The sequence below is a fragment of the Cyprinus carpio genome, unplaced genomic scaffold, assembly GCF_018340385.1.
Source record: "Cyprinus carpio isolate SPL01 unplaced genomic scaffold, ASM1834038v1 S000000787, whole genome shotgun sequence".
Lineage (NCBI taxonomy): Eukaryota > Metazoa > Chordata > Actinopteri > Cypriniformes > Cyprinidae > Cyprinus > Cyprinus carpio.
This window is the reverse complement of record NW_024873516.1, coordinates 1-8,804: the sequence shown is the minus strand read 5'-3', so window position 1 is coordinate 8,804 and position 8,804 is coordinate 1. Positions and strand designations below refer to the sequence as shown.

Below are 8,804 nucleotides of genomic sequence, written 5' to 3'. Positions count from 1 at the left end.
TCTTTTTCGTGAAAAAGGATGGTGGTCTTCGCCCTTGCATTGATTATGGTGGACTCAACAAAATGACTGTAAAATTCAGATACCCACTTCCGTTGGTTCCTACAGCCCTGGAACAGCTTCGCACTGCTCAGTACTACACCAAGCTGGATCTGAGGTGCGCATACAATCTCATTCACATTAGAGAGGGAGATGAATGGAAGACAGCCCTCTCCACAACCACTGGACACTACGAATATCTTGTGATGCCGTTCGGACTGGTCAATAGTCCATCTGTGTTTCATTCATTTATTAACGAGGTCTTCAGAGACATGCTGAACATATCTGTGATCGTGTATATTGATGACATCCTGATCTACTCCAACACACTTCCAGAACATGTACAACACATCCGATCAGTTCTTCAATGCCTCAAGTACCAGTTGTACGCCAAAGCTGAGAAATGTGAATTCCACACGACTTCCACCACATTCTTAGGGTACATAATCAGTCCCGGAGGGGTGGCCATGGACGAAAGGAAGGTCAACGCCGTTCTTAACTGGCCTGAACCCACAACCCTCAAGGAATTACAGCGATTTCTAGGATTTGCTAACTTTTACAGAAGATTCATCAGAAACTTCAGTATGGTTGTCGCCCCACTTACTTCAATGGTCAAGAGAGGAAACTCACCGACTACAATGGTCCGAACCCACTCACAAGGCATTTCAAACCCTGAAGCAACGATTCAGCAACGCGCCCATCCTCTGCCACCCTGACCCCTCATTACCTTTCGTTGTTGAGGTGGACGCATCAAACACAGGTATAGGAAGCTATCATGTCCCAACGTCCAGACCCCGTGCTAAGCTTCATCCCTGTGCCTTTTACTCAAGGAAACTCAATTCAGCGGAACGCAACTACAAGGTCGGGGACCGAGAACTTCTTGCCATGAAGGCAGCCTTCGAGGAGTGGAGGCACTGGCTAAAGGGATCCATTCACCCGTTTACCGTACTGACAGATCATAAGAACCTGGAATACTTACGCACCGCCCAAACGCCTTAACCCTCGTCAAGCTAGATGGTCCTTGTTCTTCACCCCGATTTGACTTCTCTGTAACTTATCGACCCGGCTCCAAGAACACCAAGGCGGATGCTCTCTCACGTCAGTTCGAGGAGGAGGACATTCCAATAGATCCGGAACCCATTCTACCTTTTCATGTGGTAGTTGCCCCCATTCAGTGGGACATCATGACTCTGCTGCAACAATACAGGAATCAAAACGAAACCCCAGTGGCCTGTCCAGTCGACAGAATCTTTGTTCCTGAACATCTTCGTGGTCAAGTCATCAGTCAGGTCACTGCCATCCATCTTCTGGTCACCCAGGTATCACAGCCACCATTGATCAGCTGGAGAACCGCTTCTGGTGGGAATCACTACACAAGGACACAGCCAACTACGTACAACAGTGCAACAACTGTACCATAAAAAATCCTCCAAACAATCTCCCGCTGGCCTCCTTCAACCACTCCCCATTCCACAACGACCATGGTCTCACATTGCCATAGACTTCATTACGGATCTTCCCAATTCACAGGGCCACACTACCATACTTACCATCATTGATCGATTCTCCAAGGCTTGCAGACTCATTCCACTACCCAAACTACCCACAACTCTCCAGACTGCGGAACATCTTTGCAATTGGGTCTTTCGGTTATATGGCTTACCCGAAGACATCGTGTCAGACCGAGGACCTAAATTCACCTCTCAACTATGGTCAGCTTTCTTCAAAGCCCTGAATGTCAATGTCAGCCTCACCTCTGGTTATCATCCCCAGGCCAACGGACAAGTAGAGAGGCTCAACCAAGAATTGAACCGCTTTTCTTAGAACCTACTGCAATCAGAATCAGGACGATTGGGCTCAATACTTACTATGGGCTGAATATGCGCAGAACTCCCTTCTCAAACCCTCAACTGGTCTGACTCCCTTTAAATGTGTACTGGGGTTCCAACCGCCAATGTTCCCATGGTCAGGGGATCCAACGGACGTGCCGGCCGTGAACGATTGGATGACGCACAGGGTGGAGGTTTGGAATCGGGCTCATGTTCATCTTCAACACGCTGTTCGAAGGCAGAAGGAGCAAGCGGACCGCAGAAGGCGCCCAGGTCCCAACTACCAGCCGGGTCAATGGGTGTGGCTATCAACACGGCTTCTCCGTCTCTGGCTTCCATGCCACAAACTGAGTCCAAGGTACGTGGGTCCATTCCAGATCATCAGACAAATAACCCCAGTTTCCTTCCGGCTCGCACTTCCTAACACATACCATATTTCTCCTACTTTTCATGTCTCCTTGCTCAAGCCCGCTGCTGGTCCCAGAGACGAGGGGAGAGGGGAGGTCCCGTGAACAGGCCCCTCAACCCATCACCATTGAGGGCGAGGAGGCGTTCCAAGTCCAGGAATTACTTGATTCCAGATGTCGGGGAAGAATCCTGCAGTATCTGGTCGACTGGGAGGGGTACGGTCCAGAGGAACGTTCTTGGGTAAATTCTGAGGATATTCTAGATCCCAATCTCATCGATGAATTTCATCATTTACACCCTGAAAGACCGGCCCCTCGACCCCGTGGTAGACCCCGACGTCGTTTGCCTCCTCGCGCCAGGAGTCGCTCGCAGGGGGGGGGCTCTGTCATGGAGACGAACCCCGTGATTCCCTCTGCTGGCCAGCAGGGGGCACCCTCACCTGAATACTGACCACACACGCATCCATCCATTCATTTACACTGACTACACTACATTTCCCACAAGCCCCGTCCTTGGACTCTGATCACCGTCACAGGTGCAATTCATCCGGACTTGTGTATATAAGCTGGACTATCACAAGAGATCAACGCGAAGTCTTGATTTGCTGTGTCTGTCATTTCTGAGCGTTAGTACCCGTGTTTGTTTTCCTGTTGCCGATCCTGTTTGATATCCTTTACGTACCTTTGCTGCCTGCCTACCGACCCTTGCTTGTTTACTGGATTTTGATTCTCTGTTCTCCCTACGTTCCTGATATTGCTGGTACTGACCATTGCCTGTACGACTACGAGTTGCTGCAATAAAGCCTGCATATGGATCCCATGTCGAGTTCTGGTTCATTACAGGTCTCATGAACAACTATCACAAAAAATGAAATACATAAAATTAAAGAACATGGATCATCCAGATAACACTATAAATTCAACTATAATTTTCTCTTGTGGAATATATGTAAGCATATCTTATGAGAAATATCTTATTCGGGTCAGTGCTAAATAAAAAATAACATGAATTTTGTATGATCCCTCTTATTTTGGTAAAATAATTAACATTTTGCAGATAAGTTTGACTGCAAGTGTACACAAGTATGAACAAACAATATTACATACTATTCCATGTATAGCTACAGTATATACAGATTTGTTTATTATTTGACACTCACACACAGAAGAGGAGGGATGTTCACGGTGTGAATAAAGAGAACAAGAAAAGCTTCCAGCATCTCTGCTGACTGACACAGATATTTCTGAGGACTTTGAATTTTTGAAATACTGTCCATTCTTCCTCCAGTAATAGTGAACTTTAGAGGTGAAATCACAGGAAGAATCACAGATCAGTTCTACTGTCTCATCTGTCTGGTTTGTAGATGCAGGATTCATCCTCACCTGCAGGTCTGAATAGAGTAAAGATTAAGAAAACTTCATCACGTCAAATGAAAACAGCTGAAGTGAGCAGAATCTCGACTAAGTTTCACCTGTGACTGTTAGACTGACGGCCGCCGAGCTGAGATGTTTAACTCCATCCTTCATGATGAACATGAGCTGATATTCTCCAGAGTCTCTCTCTCACACGTCTGATATTGTGAGTGTTGAATGGTCTTTTGTGACCATCTGCTCCACCCGTCCTGAGTAATCTGAGTCTAAAGTCAAATCTTCAGGTTCATTGTTTTTTTTCCAGTTTTTACTTTGTTTCTCGCTGAACCAGAACACAGTTTTGATTTTGTTGCTGGAGTAAGAGCACTTCAGTGTCGCCTGGGACCCGCTTAATGCACAAATACTCTTTTGACTACAGGTCACAGAGAGACGGTCCAATGTTACAAAGCCTGAACAAGAAAATGTTACAATGTTACAATGCCTGCTCTCTGCCAACGCAACCACATTGCTCAATTTATTTATTTGTTTGTTAAAATGTCAAATTTAAAGGGTCATGAAATGCAGTTTCAGGATTCATATTGTTTCTCAAGGTTAGTTTATAAAGTTTGAAAACGGTTTTTTTTTTTTTTTTTGGACAAAATAAAAGGTCTAATATTTGTAAAAGAAAGAAAAAAAAAATATAATATATATATATATATATATATATATATATATATATATATATATATATATATATATATATATATATCACAGATATTTCCAGATAATCACTTTACCTCTACCATACTTTTAACAGACTTGGATCGTTTGTGATTCTGGCTGTTATCCTTTCTTGCATTGTCTTGAGCCTTCACGTTGCCAATTATAAGCTACATTATTAGTAGTCTGGATAGCCCACAGTCATTATGCTACACCATATCACCCTGCTGGGTGTGAAATGCTCTGCAGTACATTTTGTCATTTCAGAATGTTAAGTTCTACTTCTGTAGTTATTTCGGTGAAAGTAACTCAAAATTAATACAGGAGTCATGTAACACATTACAAATCTGAGACAGTAATATTGTAAGGTAAGGAATTACTTTTAAATAACAGTAACACGTAATCTATAACGTATTACAGTTTGGAAGTAACTTGCACAACACTGATGATTACATACGATGATGATGCATGTTGTGGGGATGCTGAGAGGAAATAGTGACGTCATGAATCTGCCGATTTCAAAACTGGGTGATTCAGAAGGGTGTACAAGAATAATTTATATTTTAAACTGGTTAGTTCTAAGTTCTGAAACGTCCAGTATATGTTTTTTATTATATGTGTAAATATCAGGATCATTCTGATTCTCCATTTCATGACTCCTTTAAACGTATCTATACTCACATTTGTAAATATATATATAGTCCGAAAATCCTGCCCACGTGGAGAGTTAAATTAAACCAACATTAAGATTGACATTCTGACCTAATGGACAATAAGTTAAACTCTTCTGAAATGATTTCAACTGTTTGAAAGTATAAAGCGATAATGATCCAAGTAATCACTCTTTGAACACTTGAAATGTAATTATAGCCACATTTAAAGGAAAACGTTACAGAGGAGAAACACACACACACACACACACACACACAATGCTCAGACCTGGAATGAGCAGCAGCAGGATCAGCGGTGAGAGTCTGGAGTTCATGATCTTCACTTTGTGTAAATTAACATATACAATGAAAGACACAGAGCTGCTCGTGCTGAAAAGAAGACTCTCATTGAGTTTAACTGTGACACACTTGAAGGGTCATTAAAGTCAAAATCATGAATACAGTAAAACACTTTAGAAAGGCAGGCTTAAAATGACATTTTAAAACAATTAAATATTAGGTTTACCTACATTACATGTTGCAGTTGTCCTCAGATGTTAGTTGTGATTTCGACAGTCTGATTTCAAAGCTGTGGCAGACACTCTACAGATCTTGTTTCCTTCCCTTTTCTTACTGACACACTTGAACAAATATATATATATATATACAGCATCTTTTTGCAAAAAAAAAAAAAAAAAAAGTTTAGCTTTTTTTTAAATTTTCAATTCATATCAAGTAGAAATCTAAATAGACAAAAATGTATTTTTAAAAAAAATATATAACAGGGAATGGGTTTTAAATAACAATGGTGAACATTTAGAATATAGCGACTTTTGTCCATAAATTAAATAAATAAATGTTTGAACATTTTTTCTTACAATAATGTGGTAACAGGGAATCAGATGCCCTTTTAATTTGTTTTCACCAATGTCTGATCAAGATGAAAAAGTGAAGTAAAATAAAATAAATAATATTTGTAGCAAACAAAAGCTTAAAATTTTACAGCTCAGATCATAAAGCACTGAAGTCTACCAAGCTGTGTTTAAACAGGACAAAGCACTGCTCGGCCCTAAAATATTAACACAAATACTAATAACCAGTTTTTCCACTTATTAAATTGCTTTGTTGATTTTGCCGTGCGTTGTGTATATTGAAAAAATTAAAATTAAAAAAAAAAAAAATAAATCAAAAGTTTAACATAAAATAAAACCAAAAATAAAACTTTCTTTTCTTTCTTTCTTTTTTTTTAGAACTTGTGTGAAGGACCAAAAATACACCCTTACTGCTGAACAACTACAGTAGCTGTATTCATTAGAACTGTTTTATAATTTCCCAGTTGATGAAACTCTTGAAAACATCCCACTACACACCCTTGGCATCGACTCACTGGTATTTAATAATCATTGAATTTTAGGAGTGTCAAGTCACATTTTATATTTAGTCACATGACAAACCAGTGCATTTGACAATAACGTCTTTTACTAGTTGATAAAGTAAGACTCGAGATCACTTCAAGACCAGCACTTTATTTTATATCAATTAAAATCTCAATTTAAACCTTCATTGTTTTTATGATATAGGCCTAAAATGATGAAGGCCTTTTGTTTTATCAATGAATGCTGCTCCATTCTGAAGCCGCTTTTCTTTTCCCCTAAAATTTGGAGACTGGGGCACCACAATACAGTCCCACACAGAACACAAAATATGTCCATAATGAAAAGGATGAAATGCCTGAAAATATTATTTGGTTTCCATTTGGTCTAATTGTAATTAAAAAAAGCATTTCTGTTTTCAATAATATGCTGCTTATAGAAATAATCTAGTTGCATAATATAATTCTCTATAATAGATATAATATAATAATACAATAAAACATTTTTTTAAAAGACGACATGTAAGCTACATGATAAGTACAGTTTTGTAACTGGAATTTCTCTGAAAGTGTTTAGGAATAGAATCATTTAATTTAAATGTAGATAATTGTTTTTATTAAACCTTTTCATATTTTATGATAGTAAATTACATGTAATGCAATAAATTAAAAAAATAAATGCCATATTATATGTCATATAAACTACCATTCAAAAATTTGGGGCCAGATTATACTCACCAAGGCTGCATTTTTATGATCAAAAACACATTCAAAAACATTGAATTAATCAGAATTAAGTTCCATTTAAAATTAGAATTAAAAAAAAATATTTTTAAATGTTTAATTATTTTCTGTAATGGCAAAGCTCCATTTTAAGCAGCGGAAACCATGATACAATTAGCTTTTTCTGGGTTATTTAATGAACAGAAAATTTTATTCAAATAAAATTAAAGAAATATATTATTAGTTACAGGCACCTATGAATAACACACCTCAACATTTGTCCATAAATTTGAGTAAATTCTGTAAAATTCCATAAAACTATGCAAATATACAGGACATTCATAGACATTTGATATGAGCAAAAGCTTGGTCACAATACAGCAGACAGCAACAGTTGGGTTGTTTAGTACTGTAGGTCTATTTTAAGATGGGGCTTAGCTAAGGTTCAGCTGAACTTCAAAGCAGCATAATGAACATCATCTGTGGGTGAGTATATCACAGTAGGAGCTGATGATGTCTTCTTTGTGTGAGACTGCTTGAAATGAATAGCTGAATAATGAATGTCCTGATTGTTCATGTGATCTTCTGTGGAAACCGTAGACAAGGCTGCAGTATTATCATACAGCACAGCAGAACCCGACTGAGAGTTTGGGCAGAAAAAACGACAGAAAACAAAATATCAGTGACCGAACACAAAATATATTTCAGCATGTGCATGTGAAATTAAATTTGTTTGTCCAGATCCTCTCACCTGTACACTCCCGTTATTGTCCTCATGTTGTTGAGATGAATTAGTCTTTCTCCTCCTTTTAAAAAGTTTAAAAGGCATCATGTAAAAAAAAAAAAAAAAAAAAAACTGTGTAAAAGAAAGTGTAGCTTACAATGTTTTTTAATAAACTGATCAAGTGAAATACAAATACATTTGTAGTAAAATAATTTATGACATGGCCCCCATATCTGGTTTATGATGCGCGTTGGGTAAACATTAGGCAACTTTTAGCCTTGTCCCAGACTTTGTTCACCCTCCGTATGCGTCTAAGTGAGAGAACTTTTCTCTGGGTGTACACCAAGGCCGAGCAGATATTGACTCACGTGGTGACATGATATTGACGTGCCATGCAAATGAGCGCTAAAAACCTGATCGAGCATTCCATTTATTTATTTATTTTTCTGGTGCAGGCGCCTCGTGCCCAGGTCACCCATGCCTAAATCCACCACTGACACCATTACCTCATTGAGTACACGCAGATCCAGGAATATGCTACCTAGTTCCTGCCTTAACTCATTCGCACTAACTCGGACCTTCACAGTTTCAAAGTTAACAGAAGTAAATGCCATAGTAAACGCTACACAATGGCAATCTTGGATTAATAGTTATCACTATGTCATTCACTATTTTTGACAATGAATTTGCGAGTGGATATATTCAAATTCTGAATGGATTACAGCCTAGAAAGACAAAGAGCGCTCCCTTTATAACCACCAAAAAGCTGTCACTCCTCTTAGTTAATCGCAATTTCATTAAGGTTATAATCAAAGCACAGTTAGTGTCCTTATTTACATCGTGTCAATTGTTTTTTAGTGAGAGGATCCGGGAGCGCACAGAAACTCATCACTGAACCAGAAACGTTTTAAGCGGCGAGTGGATTTTGACTAACTAAGTGCTTCTGATTGGCAACTGCATTCAAGAAATCACCGGATAAGTGTATGATAGCTA

General features: G+C 39.1%; 1 long non-coding RNA gene across 1 annotated transcript; it reads right to left on the bottom strand.

The window, feature by feature from the left end:
* Window positions 1–3,437: 3,437 nt before the first annotated feature.
* Window positions 3,438–5,554, bottom strand: LOC122143107. The gene is made up of 3 exons (XR_006158960.1): window positions 5,282–5,554; window positions 3,745–4,092; window positions 3,438–3,663 (listed from the first exon to the last, which is right to left on the bottom strand). It is a non-coding gene; the product is annotated as an uncharacterized LOC122143107 (long non-coding RNA).
* Between the last annotated feature and the right edge of the window lie 3,250 nt (window positions 5,555–8,804).